Here is a 21539-nt window from a genome sequence, read left to right on the forward strand (position 1 = left end):
GGCTGCAGTCACCATCTGCAATGATTTTGGAGCCCAAGAAAATAAAGTCTGTCACTGTTTCCATTGTCTCCCTATCTTTTTGCCATGAAGTGATGGGACCGGATGCCTTGATCTTAGTTTTTTGAATGTTGAGTTTTAAGCCAGTTTTTTCATAAATAAGCAGGGTGACAATATACAGCCTTGACGTACTCCTTTCCCAGTTTGGAATCAGTCCATTGTTCCATGTTGGGTTCTAACTGTTGCTTCTTGACCTGTATACAGAATACTCAGGCGGCAGGTCAGGTGGTCTGGTATTCCCATCTATTTAAGAATTTTCCACAGTTTGTTGTGATCTATAGTCAAAGGTTTTGGTGTAATCAATAAAGCAGAAGTAGATGTTTCTCTGGAACTCTCTTGCTTTTTCTGTGATCCAACGGATGTTGGCAATTTGATCTCTGGTTCCTCTACCTTTTCTAAATCCAGCTTGAACATCTGGAAGTTCTCGGTTCAAGTACTGTTGAAGCCTGGCTTGGAGAATTTTGAGCATTACTTTGCTAGCATGTAAGACCCAACCTGGGGATCGAACCCAGGTCTCCCGCATTGCACTCATCTCACACACTAAGTCACCCCTGCCCCAAATGCTGTAACGGTGCCCACTGCCAGCAGGATGAAGCCGGCTCCTCTGCCTGCTGTTCAAGGTCCTTCAACATGTGATTCCAGCCCACCTTTTCAGCCTCACCATTGCCCAGCCCCACTCTGGACCCACACTTTTTCAGATCTTCTGAACCTTTTGCACAGGTTATTCTCTCTCCCAGCAGCGCCGGGTCTCCCCTCTCTATTCCTGTCACCCCCATTATATAAAACCAGCTCAAATACCCCCTCTTCTGAAACTCCCCTGTGCCCTCCACCAGCCTAGGCAAGGTCATTGCCATCCTCCCTGAAAACCCTACTCTCACCACCCCTCCCTCCTCCATCAGCCTCCCCTCCGTGCTCTGGTGGCGTTTGAGTGTCTCTTTTACTCATAAAGCTCTCTGAATGCCCAATCCTGAGCCCAACACACAGTAGATGCCCAGCAAATACTGAATGGCACTTCCAAGAGGGGCAGAGGACAGTGGGTCCAAGGACTAAGACGGTCCAAGTTTTGAGAAAGAGGGGGCAGTTTTCAGTGAAGGCAGTTGCTATCCCCACTGGTCCCTCCATGCTTCTGGGAGGTCATGAGGACCCTAGAAAGCCTGCTGACACACGTCAGACCCCAGGGGGCACAGCCTGGGTGGCTCAGAGTGCCTTGTGTGTCTCTGGCGATGGGGCAATGCTGCCTCCCTCCAGCCTGAGCCAACCGCTCCTTCACTGTCCACTGCTCTGGCTTCTCTGGGGTGCAGAGATGTACAAGGAGAAAGTTCTGGACCAGAAAGGAGGTGATCTGAGAATATTCATTCCTTGAACAAATATGTATTAAGCGCCTAGTATATTTTATGCACTTGTCTAGCCACCAAGGATTCAACTGTGAATAAGGTGGAGAAAGTCCCTGCCTTCCAGGTGCTTACATTAATGGAGTGACAGAAAACAAAGAAATACACAACAAGCACATGATATGTTATATAGAAAAGAAATTATGGTGCGAGGGGAGAAAGCAACAGAAGGAAAGGAGGCAGCTCTTTGAGATAATGACGTGTGAACACGAAGGAATGGGTCCTGTAGCGATCTGGGGGAAGAACCTGTCAAGAGGAGGGGCAGCAAGTGCAAAGGTCCTGGGGCAGGAATAAGCTTGGCACACTCAGAAAGTCCAAGGAGTACACTATGGCAGGAGAGGAGTGAACAAGGAAGTGAGTGCCCGGAGGGGAGAGCCAGCTTGTACTTGGGTCTCAGCCCGGCCACTAACTTGTTGGGTGAACTTGGGTGCCTCGCTTCTTCTCTTTGGGCTTGCACGTGTTCCCATATGAGAAATGGGCCCACTGATAGGTACTGCCACCATCCTGACTCCCAGGGCAGCCGTGAGGGCCCCAAGGAGACAAGTGTGAGTTGAGATGTGTATGGCCACTGTGATGCCAAGGAACCATCTTGAGTGAGGATTCCTGGGAGCAGAGCAGAGCCCAAATCCTCAAACCTGGGCACCTACACAAGCGCTGGGAGTAACATGGTAAGGACAGAACTGGGCTCAGGTCAGGGAGCTGGTGACTCCTCCATCACCTGCTCCAGGGCGGGGTGAAGGTCTGGGATGTGTGTGCACTGGCTGAGCCAACAGACACTCCCCAGCCTCACCCAGCAGACTTCACCCCAACTATGAGACATGGACTGGCGCCCAGCTCCTCTAGGAAAACAGCCTGTCCTTGATGGCAACACAGGATGCATTATGTCTGAGTTATGAGCCCTGATCATGGGTGGAGGGGACAGGTGCCTTGCTTGGCTTCGGGTGAATAAACTGAACTCTGTCAGGCCTTGGGCCTGCCAGATGGCAGGGCTAACCCTCCCAGCCTTCCCTGGACCATTTTACCTGGCCCCTCGGCCCACATCCTGCTCCACCCTTCGCCAGCCTCAAGTGCCCCTACCAGCCCATCTAGCTGTTGTGAGCAGCAGGAATGGGTGTGGGCCTGTACTCCAGGGAGGCCCCGTCGGCACACAGCTAGCTCCGCAGCTTGTTTCATCATGGGCTCCTCAGGCGCCCCACTTGTCCCATGCCTGGCCACTTCCCATCCTGCCTGGTTGGAAGTTGCAGGGACTTCACATGCCGGCAGTGGGAGGAAAGCAAACCCCCCTGAAGGTGAAAGTGTTAGTCTCTTTGCGACCCCGTGGACTGTAGCCCACCAAGCTCTTCTGCCCATGGGGCTTCTTCAGGCAAGAATACAGGAGTGGGTTGCCATGTCCTCCTCTAGGGGATCTTCCCAACCCAGGGATAGAACCAATGTCTCCTTCATTGCAGGCAGATTCTTTACCTTTACTTATTTCAAAACAATTTTTGGCCATATTGTGTGACATGTAGGATATTGCCCAACCAGGAATCAAACCCATGCCCTCTGCATTGGGAGTGCAGAGTCTTAACCGCTGGACTGCCAGGAAAGTCCGACCCCTCTACTTCTTTAAAGAGGTATTTCATCTACTTGTTTGGGATCTGACTCCAAGGAGGACTCAGTGATGGGAAATGGCTGAGCTCATCTCTCCAGGGGAACACCCAATCTGCCATTCAGTGGATACTCATTGAGCACCTATGTTTGGGTACCAGTTGCTGTGTCTGGTCCTGGAGCCACAGAGATGAGTGGGACTTGGCTGGCTATGCTCAGAAGGCTTGCAATTCAAAAGTGGGGGTAAGTGGAATGGACCTGTAGACATGAGCATGTATTTATAAAATTCTGTGGTTGGGGCACTGATAGAAATAGTGAGAGAGATATTTCATGGACCTCTCATTCAATCTGTCCAAAAGTCCACTTACCATTTCCTCCCTACCCAGAGATGTCCTACCTCCCAGTTCCGTAATCTGGGTAGAGGGCACCAACATCATCCAGGTGCCCCAGGCAGACCTGGGCATCACCCTAAACTTTTTCCTTGCCTCTGAATTCAGGGAATCAGGTCTTACCAATTTTATCTCCTCCGCATCACTCATATCCATTTCCTCCTGTACATTTTGCCTTCGTGACTCGTATTGTCTCCCTGCTTCCATTCTTACCTCCTTCAGCTCACCCTCCAGTCTGCTTCCTGAGCAATCTTTCTGAAATGCAAAAATGAGCACATGATCTCTCTCTTGATATTATTCAATTATTATTGTTAATTCAATTAAAATGATCCAATCTCTATTGACTTGAGGATGGAAACCAGACCCTTTGGCATAGCACACATGTTCCTCTATGACTGAGCCTTTACTGGCCTCTCCAACATCATCTCTGGCCACTTAATCCTCTATGTGTCAGACAGAACCACCCACCAAGTTTTTACGCCTCCAAGCCTTTGCTCATGTGGCACCCTCTGCCCAGCTGCCTCTCTATCACCTCCCTTGTGATACTCCTCCCAAGCTTGAGCCCCTCACACCCAAGCTCACACCCCTCCCCATCTTGGGCCCCTCATCTATACATTTGTCCCAGTAGCACTTGTAATGTTCCCTGGCCCTTTCTTGCTTATGTGACTGTCTCCAACACCTCTTAAGATATTAGGAGTAGAGGACATCCAATTTGCCTCCTATCCTCAATGCCCTGTACAGGGCCTGACATATGAATGTGTCATATGTCATATGCGACTATATGAATACATCTGGGACAGAATACTTCAGGACAACAAGGATCCCAACTCCAGATTCTCTATCAGATGGACTTGAGGGCTTCAGAGAGCTCTGAGGACCAGGCTGAACACTAGTTGGCCCAGTGGGTCCAGCTACTGATCACCCTATGCTATGAGGGAACTGAAGTGGCACTCTATTCCAAGGGCCACATTTTTCTCGTTCTTGGCACAGGCAGTTGGACCCCTAAGAACTCAGAATCTCCTCCATTCTGAGATATAGTGCTTCATTTCAAAAGCCTTCCTAAGTTCATCTTCAGGGCTCACAGACAGCAGCTTCAGTATGTGACTTCTCTCCTGGTATTTGGAATCCTGGCTTGATCATCATCACCTAGAATAAATTTTAGGCCAGTCCTCACCCTAAGATGACCTGGGGTCACAAGAGACTGATGTTCTGGGATCATGTGTCACTTCAAGCAGTTCCATTCACAGGCATAGCTCAAGTCCTGTGAGCTTACATATAGAAGAATTTAGAACAAAGGTTCAGGAGACTCTCCTCCCCTTCCAGAGCTCTGATTATCTTTAGAAAGAAGACCACAGGTTATTATGGTGCAATGTGACCACTCCAGATCACTATTAATTCTGACAGGGTCCATGGGTTGTAAGCAATAGAAACAGACCAGGAAATAAGGATTTTCCAGACAGCATGAGTCTTAGGTTGGACTCAGAAATATATCATCCTGAGAGTCTAGATGCCAAGTTGTTACCTGGGAGGTCATCTTAGAAAGCACTGTTAGGGGTGTGAGCATATGCAAGGTATGATGAGGAAGGGAATCAGCAATGTGCACTGGTGAGGTTCCATCGTGGGAAACCAGGCGGCCATCCTCCCAGGATGGCTGGGACAGTGGGGGCCACATCTCAGTTATTCTCACTGAAGGGGGAGGGAGCTCCAGGATCCTGGAGCGTGCTGGGGTGCTCCAGAGCTTCATTTACAACTTCCTACTACCATGTTTCTCTTTGGGGGCTGCAATCATGATCTCCTGAGGTCACATTCACCCCCAGATATAAATTCATATACTCTCCTGCTATAGACAGGCTTACTCTACATAGTCAGACTTCAGTGAATTTATATCATCCAACCTGATGGACTAAAAATATTGAGAGGGCCTCTCTGCACCGTCTCCTTTAATCTATAAAAACCTAAGAGAAGACTCTGACTGGACTGGACAAGTCATGAGCTTTTTTCTTGGACCAATCAATGCAGCCAGGGGATTGGGCTTCTTAGATTGTCCAGGCTGGGGTCACATGCACTGGGTTTTTGCCAAAGGAGCAGGATAAAGTCATTAGCAATTGATCTTTGGGCCTGGCAAAACACCAGGAGCTGAGTCCAAATGGCTAAAGTCCTCAGTGTGGGTCCTGGGAGACCTGGGAATCCTTTCCTTTGAGAGACCTTATCTTCCATGTCCAGTGTCCCCTTGCTGATGGTGCACACCCTCTGGAGGCAGTGTGCTCGCTTCTAGTCAGGAGCTGTGTTGGGCTGTACCCCACAGGCCTGCAAGCCCTGTACTTACCCAGGCTTGATGAGACAGGAAGGAAGCGGGCAGGGCACAGCCATTAAAAAAATGACATAGCCGTTAAGAAGAACGGGATATGACAAACTAGTCACCTTGTTCTTGGACAGGAAGAATAAATATTGTGAAAATGACTATACTATCCAAAGCAATCTATAGATTCTATGCAATTCTTATGAAATTACCAATTGCATTTTTCACAGAATTAGGACAAAAATTTTACAATCTGTATGAAACACAAAAGATCCCAAATAGCCAAAGTAGTCTTGAGAAAGAAAAATGGAGCTGGAGGAATTAGGCTAACTGACTTCAGACTATACTATGAAGCTACGATAATCAAGACAGTATAGTACTAACACAAACACAGAAATATAGATCAATGGAACAGCACAAGAAGTCCAGAGACAAACCTATGGTCACCTAAACTGTAACAAAGGAGGCAAGAATATAACAATGGAGAAAAGATAGTCTCTTCAGTAAGTGGTGCTGGGAAAACTGGACAGCTACATGTAAAAGAATGAAATTAGAACATTCCTTAACACCGTACACAAAAATAAACTCAAAACAGATTGAAGACCTAAGTGTAAGACCAGAAACTAAAACACTCTTAGAGGAAAACACAGGCAGAACACTTTTTTTTCCCATTTATTTTTATTAGTTGGAGGCTAATTACTTCACAACATTGCAGTGGGTTTTGTCATACATTGACATGAATCAGCCATGGAGTTACATGTATTCCCCATCCCGATCCCCCCTCCCACCTCCCTCTCCACAGAACACTCTTTGACACCAACCACAGCAAGCTCTTTTTCAATCCATCTCCTAGAGTAATGAAAATAAAACACAAAAATAAACAAATGGGATCTGATTAAACTGAAAAGTTTTTGCACAGCAAAAGAAATCATAAACAGTATGAAAAGACAACCCTCAGAGTGGGAGCACATATTGGCAAATAAAGCAACTGACAAGGGATTAATCTCCAAAATATTACAAACAGTTCATGCAGCTTAATATTAAAAAAAAACTCAATCAAACAAATGGGTGGGCGATCTAAATAGACTTTTCTCCAAAGAAGACATACAGATAGCTAAAAAGCACATGAAAAGACACTTGACAACACTAACTATTACAGAAATACAATTCAAAACCATAGTGAAGTATCATCACCTCACATGGGCTGGAATGGCATCATCAAAAAATTCTACAAATAATAAATGCTGGAAAGGGTGTAGAGAAAAGGAATCCTCTCGTACTGTTGGTGGTAATGTAAGCTGGTGCAGCCACCATGGAGAACAGTATGGAAGTTCTTTAAAAGGCTAAAAATAGAGCTACTATATGATCCAGCAATCCAACTCCTGGGCATACAGCCAGAGAAAGCCATAATTCAAAAAGATACTTGTACCCTAATATTCACTGCAGCACCATTTACAATAGCCAAGACACAGAAGCAACCTAAATGTCCCTCAACAGAGGAGTGGATTAAAAAGATGTGGTATATATATATATATATATATATATATATATATATATATATAAAATGGAGTATTACTCAGCCATAAAAAGGAATGAAACAATTCCATTTGCAGCAACAGAGATGGACCCAGAGGTCGTCATACTGAGTGAAGTCAGACAGAGGACAAATGTTATATGATACTGCTTATACATGGAATCTAAAACAATGGTACCAATGAACTTATCTATAATAAGATACAAATAGACTTACAGATGTGGAAAACAAGCTTCTTGTTACCAGGGGTAAGTCTGGGGAGAGATAAACTGGAAGATTGGGGTTGACATATACACGTTACTATGCATAAAATAGATCACGAGGGTCTTCCCTGGCAGTCCAATGGTTAAGATTTCATTTTTCCAATGCAGGAGATAAGGGTTCAATCTTTGGTCAGGGAGCTAAGATCCCACATGCTTCAGGGCCAAAAAAAAAAAAAAACAAAAACATAAAACAGAAGCAATATTGTAACAAATTCAATAAAGACAAAAAGATGCTCTACATAGGGAAAAAAAAACAGATAACTAATAAGGACCTATTGCATAGCACAGGGAACTCTTCAATACTCTGTAATGGCCTTTATGGGTAAAGAATCTAAAAAAGAGTAGATATATGTACATGTATAACTGATTCACTTTGTTCTACACCTGAACCTAACACAACATTGCAAATCAACTATACTCCAGTTTAAAAAAAAAAAAAAACTGGCTAAAACCTACTAGGCCCAAGGTGGCCGAAGGTTTGACTTCCAGTAGACCTTGAGTCTCATTATAAGCTCATTATAGTACATTAGCATTTGCTAAATGATACACCCATGGGCAGCATGACAGTTCTGAGGCTGACCACAAAGGACAAAAAGTTGGCAGTGCTCAAACTCCTGGAAATCCCCACCCTTCTCTAAGATGGTTAGAATATTCCTCCCTCTCATTAGCATATGAAATTACCCAGCCCATAAAAACTAACCACCCCATATTTTGGGGCTGCTCTCACTTTCCAAGCTGACCTCATGACCCAGGGCTGCCTCTCGTCTTCTGAGAAGGCCCACACTCAATCTATGGAGTGTGTATGTTCCTGAACAAACCTGCTTTCACTCTACTATGGCTCACTCTTGAAATTTTTCCTGTGTGAAGCCAAGGACCCTCACTTGGTGGACTCACCCAAGACCGGGAACGTGACCATCCTCTCGCACCCCATCTTCCTACAACATCAAGACTGAAGAAAGAGTCTGGAGTCAGTGACAGAGATGTCAATGGTTTAAGGGACAGGGAGAGCTTATATGTCTGAAGCCAAGTCCTGGATTAATACCCCAAGTGTGAGTGTGGCAGACAGTGGGCAAGACATGGCGCCAAGCAGTCTTCGCTCCAGGAAAGAGAGGGAGATTACCAGTGAGAGGGGGAACTGAAGACAGATTGGCTCATTGGTTACTAGGGAAACCAGCCTAAGAGGATGCCCCTCACCATCCTTTTGATAAACTATTGTGATGGAGATGCTCTGAGCTAAACTAGAACAGGGAGCTGGGGAAAGGATGGATTGGAGTCTGGGATTAGCAAATGCTAACTATCATGTATCACTTTGCCGTTCACCAGAAGGTAAAACAACATTCTATATGACTACTCTTTAATAAAACAAACTTAAAAAAGGAAAGTTTAGAACAATCACTAGTCGGGGTCTGGAGGCAAGTACATGGGAAGGTCAGTCATGTGAGCAGGTGTAGGTGAAACAGACACTGGTTGAGGAGGGGATGTGCAGATAGCAAGAGAACAGCTATTTTTTTTATGATGTATTTATTTTTAATTAGAGGATAATTGCTTTACAATGTTGTGTTGGTTTCTGCCATATATCAACACGAGTCAGTCATAGGTGTACATGTGTCCCCTCCCTCTTGAGCCTTCCTCCCTCCTCCCGCCCCTCCCAACCCTCTATGTTGTCACAGAGCACCAGGCTGAGCTCCCTGTACGATACAGCAAATTCCCAGGGGCTATCTATTTTACATACGGTAATGTATGCATTTCAAAAGTTCCAAAGACTAGCAAGGAGAGATAAGAAAGCCTTCCTCAGTGATCAGTGCAAAGAAATAGAGGAAAACAACAGAATGGGAAAGACTAGAGATCTCTTCAAGAAAATTAGAGATACCAAGGGAACATTTCATGCAAAGATGGGCACAATAAAGGACAGAAATGGTATGGACCCAACAGAAGCAGAAGATATTAAGAAGAGGTGGTAAGAATACACAGAAGAACCATACAGAAAAGATCTTCATGACCCAGATAACCATGATGGTGTGATTACTCACCTACAGCCAGACATCCTGGAATACGAAGTCAAGTGGGCCTTAGGAAACATCACTAAAAACAGAACTAGTGGAGGTGATGAAATTCTAGTTGAGCTAGTTCAAATCCTGAAAGATGATGCTGTGAAAGTGCTGCACTCAGTATGCCAGCACATTTGCAAAACTCAGCAGTGGCCACAGGGCTGGAAAAGGTCAGTTTTCATTCCAATCCCAAAGAAAGCCAATGCCAAAGAATGTTCAAACTACCACACAATTGCACTCATCTCACACGCTAGCAAAGTAATGCTCAAAATTCTCCAAGCCAGGCTTCAACAATACATGAACCGTGCACTTCCAGATGTTCAAGCTGGTTTTAGAAAAGGCAGAAGAACCAGAGATCAAATTGCCAACATCTGTTGGATCATCAAATAAGCAAGAAAGTTCCAGAAAAACATCTACTTCTGCTTTATTGACTGTGCCAAAGCCTTTGACTGTGTGGATCACAACAAACAGGAAAATTCTTCAAGAGATGGGAATACCAGACCACCTGACCTGCCTCTTGAGAAATCTGCATGTAGGTCAAGAAGCAACAGTTAGAACTGGACATGGAACAACAAACTGATTCCAAATTGGGAAAGAAGTCTGTCAAGACTGTATATTGTCACTGTGCTTATTTAATTTATATGCAGAGTACATCAGGAGAAATGCTGGGCTGGAGGAAGCACAAGCTGGAATCAAGATTGCTGGGAGAAATATCAATAACCTCAGATATGCAGATGACACCACCCTTATGGCAGAAAGTGAAGAGGAACTAAAGAGCCTCTTGAAAGTGAAAGAGGAAAGTGAAAAAGTAGGCTTGAGACTCAACAATCAGAAAACTAAGATCATGGCATCTGGTCCCATCACTTCACGGCAAACAGATGGGGAAACAATGGACACAGTGACAGACTTTATTTTCTTGGGCTCTAAAATCACTGTGGATGGTAACTGCAGCCATGAAATTAAAAGATGCTTGTTCCTGGGAAGATAAACTATGACCAACCTAGACAGCATATTAAAAAGCAGAGACATTACTTTGCCAACAAAGGTCCATCTAGTCAAGGCTGTGGTTTTTCCAGTAGTCACGTATGGATGTGAGAGTTCGACTATAAAGAAAACTGAGCACCAAAGAATTGATGCTTTTGAACTGTAGTGTTGGAGAAGAGTCTTGGGAGTCCATTGGACTGCAAGGAAATCCAACCAGTCCATCCTAAAGGAGATCAGTCCTGGGTGTTCATTGGAAGGACTGATGTTGAAGCTGAAAGTCCAATACTTTGGCCACCTGATGGGAAGAACTGACTCATTATAAAAGACCCTGATGCTGGGAAAGATTGAAGGCAGGAGGAGAAGGGGACGACAGAGGATGAGATTGTTGGATGGCATCACCGATTCAATGGACATGAGTTTGAGTAAACTCCGGGAGTTGGTGATGGACAGGGAGTTCTGGTGTGCTGCCCTCCATGGGGTCACAAAGAGTCAGACACGACTGAGCAACTGAACTGAACTGAACTGATCACCAGGTGGCAGTGGAAACTAATTTCTTTGACTGTAAAGTGCGTGCAGTGCCTAACATTTGTAAACCATGCTATTTGTGAGTGTTCTTAAGAGCATGAGGCATGATTTTATAAGCATGAATTTTTAATTTCGATCAATAGTATTGTGCTGGAGGTCTCTTACTGTTCCTTACTCTTCCCTGCCCCCACCCACTCAGCACCTTGTTTTAAAGATCTGTTTAAAAAAATAAATAAATAAATAAAAAATAAAGATCTGTTTACAATATTGTGTGTGTATCTAGTTCATTGCTCTTTATTCTGATATAACACTCCAATGATGGATGCCTCATTGTGTCCATCCCTTAAATCATCACAAATAATTTTGTGATAAGATATCCTCTTATGTGTTTTTTATGCACCTGTGTGAGAATTTCTCTAATGACACAGCCAGGAGTGGGATCCTTCCCAACTCCACCTATAATACTTATTTATTTTACGTCCTTAACCCCTCTGTTTCATAAACTTTCCCCAAGTTCGTTGTGCTAAAACAGCTGAATCCAGGTATGACCCTAAACTTTTATTTTTATTTATTTATATTTTGCTGCGCTGGGTCTTTGATTAAGTGGACTTTCTCTAGTTGTGGCAAGAGGGGGCTACACTTTGTTGCAGAGGGCTGGCTCTAGGTGCAAGGGTTTCAGTAGTTGAGGCTCTCAGACTTTGGAGCACAGGTTCCGTAGTTGTGGCACACAGGCTTAGTTGCTCCACAGCATGTGGAATCTCCCTGGAGCAGGGATTGAACCAGGGAAGTCCAGAAACTTTTTTTTTGAAATTTATTGACCTGTATTGAAAAGGAACTGTGGACCAAGATTCACCAGAAATAATCTGAACAAGCGAGAAAATACAGTTAATACTACTGAAACTTACTAAAAAAGTTCTAGGACATAGAGCCATCAGCTTTTAAATTAAAGGAACTATATGCTGTGAGTTGTTTTATTTGTATGTCTCCTTGCAAAGTGTGTAATGCTCTTTGTGATGTCGCTTAAATTTACAAAATAGTACTGTTGACTAAGATTTGGATGTCCAAGTTGATAATCTTGGATTTTCTTCTACTGAATAAATTTCTCCTGATTCTTTGTGGTAAGAGAGCTGAATTTATGTAACATCCTAAAGGTTTATTACAGGTGATGTCCTAGGAAAACTCTGAAAGTTTCTCAACTGTGTCTCTGTTGACATTTTGGGCCTGATAATTCTTTGTTGTAGGGGGCTGTCCTGTGCATTATAGAATGTTCAACAGTGTCCCTGGCCACTGCCCACTAGCTTCCAGTAACATCCCTTCTCCCTGGTTGTAACCACCAAAAGGGCTTCCAAACGTTGTCAAATGTCCAATGATGGGGGCAAAAACACCTCCAGTTGAGAACCACTGTTTTGTGGTAAACAAACTCAGGAATTCACTTGGGACCCTTTTGCTAGACTCTCCCTTCCTATTTGTTAGTTTATTTCAACCCTAATCTCAACTATGTGCTTCCAAGTGGCTCGGTGGTAAACAATCTGCCTGCCAAGCAAGAGAGGCGGTTTCGATCCCTGGGTCAGGAAGATCCCCTGAAGAAGAAAATGTCAACCCACTCCAGTATTCTTGCCTGGAAAATCCCATGGACAGAGGAGTCTGGCAGGTTGCAGTCCATGGGATCACAAAAAGAGTCAGACACGACTTAGCGACCAAGAACAACAATCTCAGCTACAGACATGTATTACACGGTCCTTTTAAAAATGTCCACCTCTACTTTCCAACTGGAATAAAGCTCTGCCTGGAGAAACGTACCAAAACTTTTAGTCTCTGTGTGGACTGGACAGCAGGCAGTCTTCTCTAGGTTTCCTGGCCTCCCTCTCCCAGACACTACAGTGCACCAGAGGAAGAAGGGGGAGTCAGAATTCTCCTGTGTTCCCTTCCCTGAGGAATCCAGAGGAGCAGGAAGAACCCCACTGTGGCTGATATGATCTTAAAAAGTCTGATGACACCAGTCTGCAAAGGGAACGGAAAAGTGGTATCTGTTTTTTCAATTCTCACCTCCCTTCCCCTTGTCTTTCTAGATCTCCTTTGAAACTTAATTTTTATCTACAGTCCTTGGAAGAGCACCCAGAGTGATGACTGTCCCCTATATTTCTCAGCATGCTAGCACTATAAGATAAGTCTTTGAAAAGTTCTCTGTGGTCAAATAAGTGAGAGCAACACTGCCTATTGAATCTCTCTCGGACACTAGCAATGACCGTCAGTTTATTAAAGGCTTTGAAAAGTTCTTCAGAAGTGTATGTATGTATGCTCCTCTGTCCATGGGATTCTCCAAGCAGGAATACTGGAGTGGGTTGCCATTTCCTTCTCTAGGGGATCTTCTCGACCCAGGAATAGAACCCAGGTCTCTGTGTTGCAGGCAGATTCTTACTGACCGAGCCACAAGGGAAGAGCCACCACATATATATTTATATAATAAATAAATAGAGTTATTTATTTATTACTGTGCTGTGTCTTGCAGTATCTTAGGGATCCCAACCAGGGATTGAACTTGTGTCCTCTGCAGTGGAAGTGTGGAGTCCTAACCACTGCACAGCCAGGGAATTCCCTTCAGATGTCTATTTTTTTTGTTAATTAACTAATTTGTTTTTGGGTGTGCTGGGTCTTCTTTGTGGGGTGCAGGCTTCTCATTGCAGTGGTTTCCCTTGTTGTGGAGCATAGGTTGTAGGCACAAGGGCTTCAGTAATTGTGGGGTACAGGCCTTGTTGCTCCGATGCATGTGGAATCTTCCCAGACGAGGGATTGAACCTGTGCCCGCTGCATTGGCAGGTGGATTCTTATCCACTGTACCACCAGGGAGGTCCTTTAGATGTCTATTTTCAATCTAGAATTCCCCAGACTGACTACAGAACTTTTCCATTCATCTTCCATTTTTTAACAAATATCTATTAATACACCTAGAACTGGTGTCCCACAGAACACACTTTGGGAAATGTTGTCTTAGCCTTTAACAACCTACATCTATTGTAAACTGCCTTCAAAAACCATTAATGTGTTCATTTATGCAAATCACTGTTGGGCATCCACCATCCTAGGTATGAGGACTACAGAGATTACTCTTCCCAGCAGTCCCCAGGGGAACAGAGGACTCAGATCATGTCAGTGGATACAGAAGGTCTGAGCCAGGTGTTGGGGAAACAATGGAACCCAGTGATTAATTCTGACACTGAATTTCTGATAACCTTCACAGATCAGACAATATCTCACTGAGTGTAGAATACAAGACTAGGTCCCTTAATCCTTGCAGTGTCCAGGGCTTGTCAGAAAAGGCAGAATCTCAGGCTCCACTTTGGAACTATCAAGTCAGAACCTGTGCTTTAACAAGATACCTCTATGTACATTACTGTTTGAGAAGCACTGCCTTGAAATGAGCGCACTCTCTGACAAGCATGCAAACAAAAACAAAATGCAGTTCTGTACGTGTCTCAGCCAAAGAGCTGACCCAGCAGCCTCCAGGCCGGGCCAGTCAGACAGCACAGGAAGGGAAGGCTGGTGGAGGAAGCAAGTGGCTTCTTTCCTCTCCTCACCCAGCAATGGCTGACTCAGCAGGTCAGGCTGCAGGCATGTCATCCAGGAGCGAGGACAGGTAATGAGGCCATACCTGGGGTCCTTCCTGCTTAGATATCTGCCATGACTGGGAGGCATAATGGGTTTGACTGGGAGGAAGGGAAAGAGCAAGGTTTGGAGGGGAAGCAGATACTTCCCATTACCCTCCCAGAGACACCGTCTCTGCTCTGGACCAGACAAATGGCCAGCCAGAGAGCCCAGGATTCAGGGCTCTGTACGGAGAACTTTCAGCTTCTTCCTCTTGATCCTCAACATTGGTTAATGGAGGAGACACAGGGAGGGTTCAGGGCAGCCTGACCCATAAGAAAGCAAATAAGTTTCAGTGCGGGTGCACCTAGATGCTGAGCAGGTGGCCTTGTTTTGAAATCTCTTTCATGTCTGGGTGTCGCCCTGGGCCCTGGTGGGGCAAGTTCTGTGGGCTGGTGAGACTGTGGGCAGGCCGGGTGAGGACCTGGGGGAGGCTCTTCCTGCAGACTAGGCTTGTGATGGGTGGAGAGTGACTAGCCTCGATGGGGGTTAACTAAGGCAGAGGAAACTGAAAATCACGACATGGACAACCACAATGAAGGGTAGCAGAATATGCCACCCCAAAATGAATGCTCTGATAAATTGATTATTTTGAATTGTAAGTACTTGAGAAATAGCAAACCAGGAGAGGCTTTCTCTGAACTCTCCTTATTGCCGAAAGATAGATCTTCCAGGAACTTCCTTGGCAGTCCAGTGGTTAAGACTCTGCCTTCTAATGCAGGGGGTAGGGGTTTGATCCCTGGTCAGGGAGCTAAGATCCCACATGCCTTGGGGCCAAAAAACCAAAACATAAAAAACAAAAACAAAACCAGAAGTAATACTGTAACAAAGTCAATAAAGACTTTTAAGAACACTTCTCAGGGTTCTCTAGTTGTGGTGGGATGCCCTCTCTTGTTTCGGAGTCCAGGCTCTAGGTATGCAGGATCCTCTTGGACCAGGGATCGAACCAGTGTCTCCTGCATTAAAAGGTAGATTCTTTACCACTAGACCACCAGGGAAACCTCAAGACTGCTTGCTATTCTACCTAAATACTCCAAAGGTGATTCAGGCAGCAATAGACCAAGAGTGGACACGGAGGTAGCATTTTAAGCAAAGGGAAGGACCCACACAAAGCCCCAAAGGCCCAAAAGGCCCTGGGTGGGAAGAGGGGTCAACTTACACGTCTTCATTCAGTCCTGATGAAGCTGGCCTATTGTGTTTTCCACTCTCCAGGACACCATTGGGCTTCCCTGGTGGCTCAGATGGTAAAGAATCTGACTGCAATGCAGGAGACCTGGGTTCAATCCCTGGGTTGGGAAAATCCCCTAGAGGAGGGCATGGCAACCCACTCCAATATTCTTGCCTGGAGAATCCCATGGACAGAGGAGCCTGGTGGGCTACAGTCATGGGGTTATGAAGAGTCAGACACGACTGAATACACACACACATACACACACACATGTGCATATATGTACGTGTTTAACATAGCTGAGATCATACTGGCTATGAGTTTCTTGCCTTCCTTTTTCACTTGGCAGTACATTATAAGCTCTTATTCGCTTGCTGTGATCATCATTAATATTCCATTCTAACCTTTTACAATTTAGTTAGCCACATCTGTGTAGTGGTTACAGATTTATATCACACTTCAATTGGGAATGTGCAGAAAATTTGATTATGGAAATGTGATTTCTATACTTTTCGTCTCTAGATGATCTAGCCTTCTGCACTACTTCCTACATGCTTAATAGGCAAAATTAGCAATGGGCCTAACTAAAGAATAATCTGAAGAAAAAAATCTGAATAGCCTGCCTTTAAGGCTTTCATCCTTCTATGTGATCCCATTTTGCCTGTCAGAAACCTCAGTCTTTCTCTTTGCATCCTTCTCTCTCTCTCTCTTTTTTTTTTTTTGGCCATATCATATAGCTTGTGGGATGTTAGTTCCCCAATCAGGGATTGAACCCGGCCCCTGGCTGTGAAAGTGCAGTGTCCTACCCACTGGGGAATCCCCACTCTGCATCTTTTCTGTAACAAATTCTAACTCCTGCTCCTTTTGTCTTCTCATGGATATAGAATCAGCCAGGGTCTCAGCAGAAAACTGATAGCTTACTCAAGGCAGACACCCGAGAGTTTCATGGAGGGACTATCTAGAAAGGTGCCAGCAAGGCTAGTTTAACACACAAGAAATGGTGAAGCACCCAGGCCAGAGATGTGCGAGGGTATTAACACCCTTAGTCCTGAAGGAGCAACAGCAAAATCTGAAGCTTGGCGAGGTGGAAGGATATAGGCATAGCCTCCCTATGGTCTGGCTGAGAGGGACGTAGGGGAGTAAAGACTCTGACATCTCCCTCCACCTGCCTTCCACCTGTTTCCGGTGCCTCCCATTGACCCGACTGAATGGGAAGCCAGGTGAACAGGTATTCTGCAGAGGTCAGCCTCCCCGTGCACAGAGGGTGTGGCACACACCTGTGTGAACAATGGATTTGAAGGGGCAAATGAACAATAACCAGCCTGCGTGATTTGTGCCAAAGAGGAAATCACAAAAGAAACAAGCACATTAATACTTTCCAAATCGTATTATTGGACTTCCAAGTTGCTTCTTATTTTCACTTTTATGAATAATGTTGTCTCAAACAGGGACATCTCTCAAACTCTAAATCTTCTATTGACGTTAATATATGATGAGAAGAGGTGCAGAGTCTCTCAGAGTCAGACTGTGTTGTTAAGTCTTTCTTGCTCAATCTTTTTTTTTTTTTTTTTTTTTGCGGGAGGTGGGGGATGCCCACAAGGCTTATGGAATCTTAGTTCCCTAACCAGTGATTGAACCTGGGGCCCTCGGCAGTGAGAACAGAGTCCTCGTCAAGAATTCCCAAGTTAAGTCTCTTTTGTTTATAAGCTTCAGAAACACATTTGAGCTAGATTAAAGTGAAAAAGAAAAAAAAGAGGTGCTTCCCTGGTAGTCCAGTAGTTAAGAATCTGCCTTGCAATGCAAGGGATGCCGGCTTGATCCCGGGTCTGGAAAGATCTCACATGCCTCAGAGCAACTAAGCCCGGGGGCTACAACTCCTGAGTCAGTACCCTAGAGCCTGCAAGCTCCAACCAGAGAAAGCCGGCATAGCAACGGAAACCCACTCCAGACAACAGATAAATCTTCTTTTGGAAAAAAAAAAAAGAGTGGGAAAAAAGGGCAACCTTAATCATCAGGACTATTAGGGTACTAGGGCGTCTTCCAAGGCCCAGTGGACTTCAGGAGTACAAGAAGAGCAGCCGCTCTGCCTCGGGCTGAGGGATTGCATCCGAGACAGCCCCCACTCCCATCCCACGCTCAAAGCTGAGATCCAGACTTTGTAGAGCCAGACTTCGTGGAGCTGGGTTCACGGGGTGGTGGAGATGTCACTATGGCGCTGTCATGGCAGAACGTGCTGGAAATCCACCCTCTAGAGTGCTTGGATTGCATTCACGGGGGTCCCTCCTCTACGAAACCGAAACCGCCTGCAGCAGTAGCGCCAGGGAAAGCTGGGGCGTTTGCATCAGATGCCGGCCACTAGGTGCTGTAGGAGCTGGGTGCTAAAGAGACCATCTGTCCTGCAGGAAGCTGATACAGGAGAAGTTGCTTGCATCGCAGGCGTTGGATACCGGAGAAACAGTCCAGGTTGTAGGAACCAGGTGCGGCTTGCCACAGGGGCCTGCTGAGCAGAGCACACAGGAACCGGGAAGGAAAATTCCCTCCGAGTGTCTCTCCAGTGCCCTCTACTGGACAAAGACAAAGTTTAACACCCATCAGCTGGCAAAAGAAAATAATTGAGATGATCCACCACATTTTTGTAGCACAGACCATGAAGATTGAATTTGAAGTTGAGAGACAATAGATTGAGAAGGAGCACGATCCCAGGCCCGTATGCCCAGAGGAGGAACGATGACTGGTCTAGCCAGTGCTACCCCTGGGTTGGTCAGTCACCTGTGCTGAGAGTGGAACTGCATTCATAAAAACAGAAAGCTAACTGATCACCAAGCAGCCTTGGCTCTCCTGGGGAGAGAAACAAGCATCTCAGATGCTAGAGAAATTGTCTGTCCAACACATCAGGGACATTGCATCAAGCCTCACCATGGTTTGAAAAAATACTCCTCAAGACTACCCGTTTTCTTTTATTCAAACATGCAGCTCACCAAGAAACCTGATGTCTCCTCCCGCCTAACTAAAACCAGATGAGAGATAGACTTGGGTGGTGGCCACATATTCTGCTGTTTGAAAAGGGATATCATCCACCATAATCTAATAAATCAGTGTTTGATGTTAACAGCCGTGGGTGTCATTAGAGAAAGTTGACAGACCAAGGGTCACCCTGAGGAGCTAAGAACCAGGTTTTGGACTCAAGGGACTCAATCAGGGTGTTCTCCTGAAGGATCTGCAGCCTACACCCTAGACAACATCGCTGCTAGCACATTCCCCAAGGAGAAACCCTGCAGAACATATAACTGGGTATGGATAGATCATATTCTATTAATATAAATACCCAACCAACAATCATTCTTTGGTTCCTGGACTTTGGGGCTGTTTCCAGTCTTTCACTAATATATGTAACCCAGGGATAAATGTCCTTATGCTCAGTGTTCTTTTTGCTATTATTGTTTTCTTTATTTTTGTATTTCAAGTGATTCCTTTAGGATAGATGGTCAGAATTCGAAATAAATTTGTATCAAATCACATCTTCCTCTTTTGGGAGGAATAGCATGAATGTTTTACAGACACTTGAGACTTACATACTGCCCAGTGATTTCAGAAATGTACCAAATACAGTCCCACCAGAAGCCATTTCAGGACATCCTGACTTGGAGGATTACATTTTGAAATGTGTGTATGTGTGTGTGCGCATACATAAGAAATCTTGCTTTCTTCACACTTCTTTAGTTATTATTGGGGTTGGATATTCATCCCACATTTGTTATCTCTTGTCCTCTTGAGAGCATTCTGTTCAAGTCGTTCACAATTGAAAAGTATTTTATTTCAATCTCGGGGGAATTTCACGTCCCAGATTCTCCATCCTGTCCTCTTTTCCCACCTGTAAATCCTTTGGAAATTTCCTTCTGAATTCAAGTTCCTTTGGCATAGGAGGACGTGCTTGGGTGGCTGAGAGCTTCTCTGGGGCTGGAAACAAGTGTATGGAAGTCTGAAGCCTGCAGAGCCTGCTGAACTTTCATCCCCAGTTGGAGAGTTTTCAAAGGGAAGGAATTGGTCTCTATGTAATCTTCTTTTCACTTTCCATTTTTAAACACTCCAGAAGGGCCCTGGGTGATTTTTCCCCTTCCTTCAAATTGAGTCTCTAAATAAACTATATCCCTCTTAGGAGTCTAAGACATATTTAGAGGAAATGTGTCATTTGAAGTGCTTTTTTATGAAGTCATGTGAGGAATGAACAGAACAAGAATCTCCTCACCACCTTCTGAGCTCCCTGCCTTCTTTAGCACAGAGGCAGGAGAAAAACTTTCTCTTCTTCCTCCTCCTACTCCTTTTCCTTTCTGAGTCTGACACAGAGAACATGGCCTGCCCTGAGTGCACACAGGTGGTGAGTAAGCGGCAAGCCTAAGAGAGTTGTGTTGAAGTAAGAGTGGCCTGTGTGGGAGTGTGAGAGGCGACAATAATTCATTCACGTGGGGAGTGAGGCTGAGCAATGATATTTAAGGGAGCTTTGGGTAGGAGGGGTCATCTGTGGTCACCTTAAATGATAAATAGGGCTTGGAAATACGGTAAAAGAGTCAACTAAGTTTCTATCAGTTTCTACTCGGTACCACCAGGAATCTGGCTCTCTGTGTTGGTGCCAGAGACAGTTATCCATTCATCCATCCACCTCCATCCATTATTCATCCACCCATGCACACATGCATACATCCTCTGACATTTTATTCATTCACTTATTCTTTCCTCCAACGTTCCTTCCATCCTTCCATCCATCCTTTTTTTTTTTTTTTTTAATGTGGCTCATTTTGAAAGTCTTTATTGAATTTGTTACAATATTGCTTCTGTTTTGTTTTTGGTCATGAGGCATGTGGTGTTTTAGCTCCCTGACCAGAGATTGAACTCACACTCCCTGCATTGGAAGGTGAAATCTTAACCCTTGGACCACCAGGAAAGTCCCTTTCTGTCCCTTCTTACATTATCAAGGCCTTACTCTCTGCAGCATGCTGAAGGCACAAATATGAAGAAAAGATTTTAGCTTTCAAGGAGAACATAGTTTAGTATTTAGCTGGACAACTTAAAAATAGATCATAATATTGTACAATAAGTCCATGCTATAGGAGTTTGTTTAAAACATGCCTGTACATGTCCCTTTCCCCCGTAAAGCCTTACCAGGCCATTCAGTCTAAAATAGGCTATTGTATACTTACCAGCCCAGGGGAACTACCATAACCAAGAAGGTGGTATTTCTCAGGACGAGGTTCATCCATTGCACTCTGGGTATGTTGATTGTTGAGATTTCCACAAAGGTGATGTTACCAAGTCCAAGCTTGGTTTACTTGCCCCTCGACAGGCCAGTTAACCGAGAGGCTGGCTGACTGAGAAGATGGCAAACTGATGTCTCACAATAACCATCTTGTTGGGATCTGGATACCAGGTTCTTTTATAGGACAGAGAGGAGGAGGAATTGAGGAAGTAAAAATCATAATCTTGCAGATATCTCCTGGAGTGGCCAACCTCTTACTTCAACACAACTGTCAGGCTTGCCACTTACTCACCACCTGTGTGCACTCAGGGCAGGCCATGTTCTCTGTGTCAGACTCAGAAAGGACAAGGAGGGGATGTGGCGCAGTGTTTCCTGAGGCGGCTCACCATGTATGATTACAC

General features: G+C 45.0%; 1 pseudogene; it reads left to right on the forward strand.

Annotated features, from left to right (window-relative positions):
- The first annotated feature begins 21074 nt into the window (after positions 1 to 21074).
- Positions 21075 to 21215, forward strand: LOC122673120 (annotated as a pseudogene).
- The last annotated feature ends 324 nt before the right edge of the window (positions 21216 to 21539 follow it).

Source organism: Cervus elaphus, chromosome 16 (genome assembly GCF_910594005.1).
Source record: "Cervus elaphus chromosome 16, mCerEla1.1, whole genome shotgun sequence".
In the NCBI taxonomy this organism is placed as follows: domain Eukaryota; kingdom Metazoa; phylum Chordata; class Mammalia; order Artiodactyla; family Cervidae; genus Cervus; species Cervus elaphus.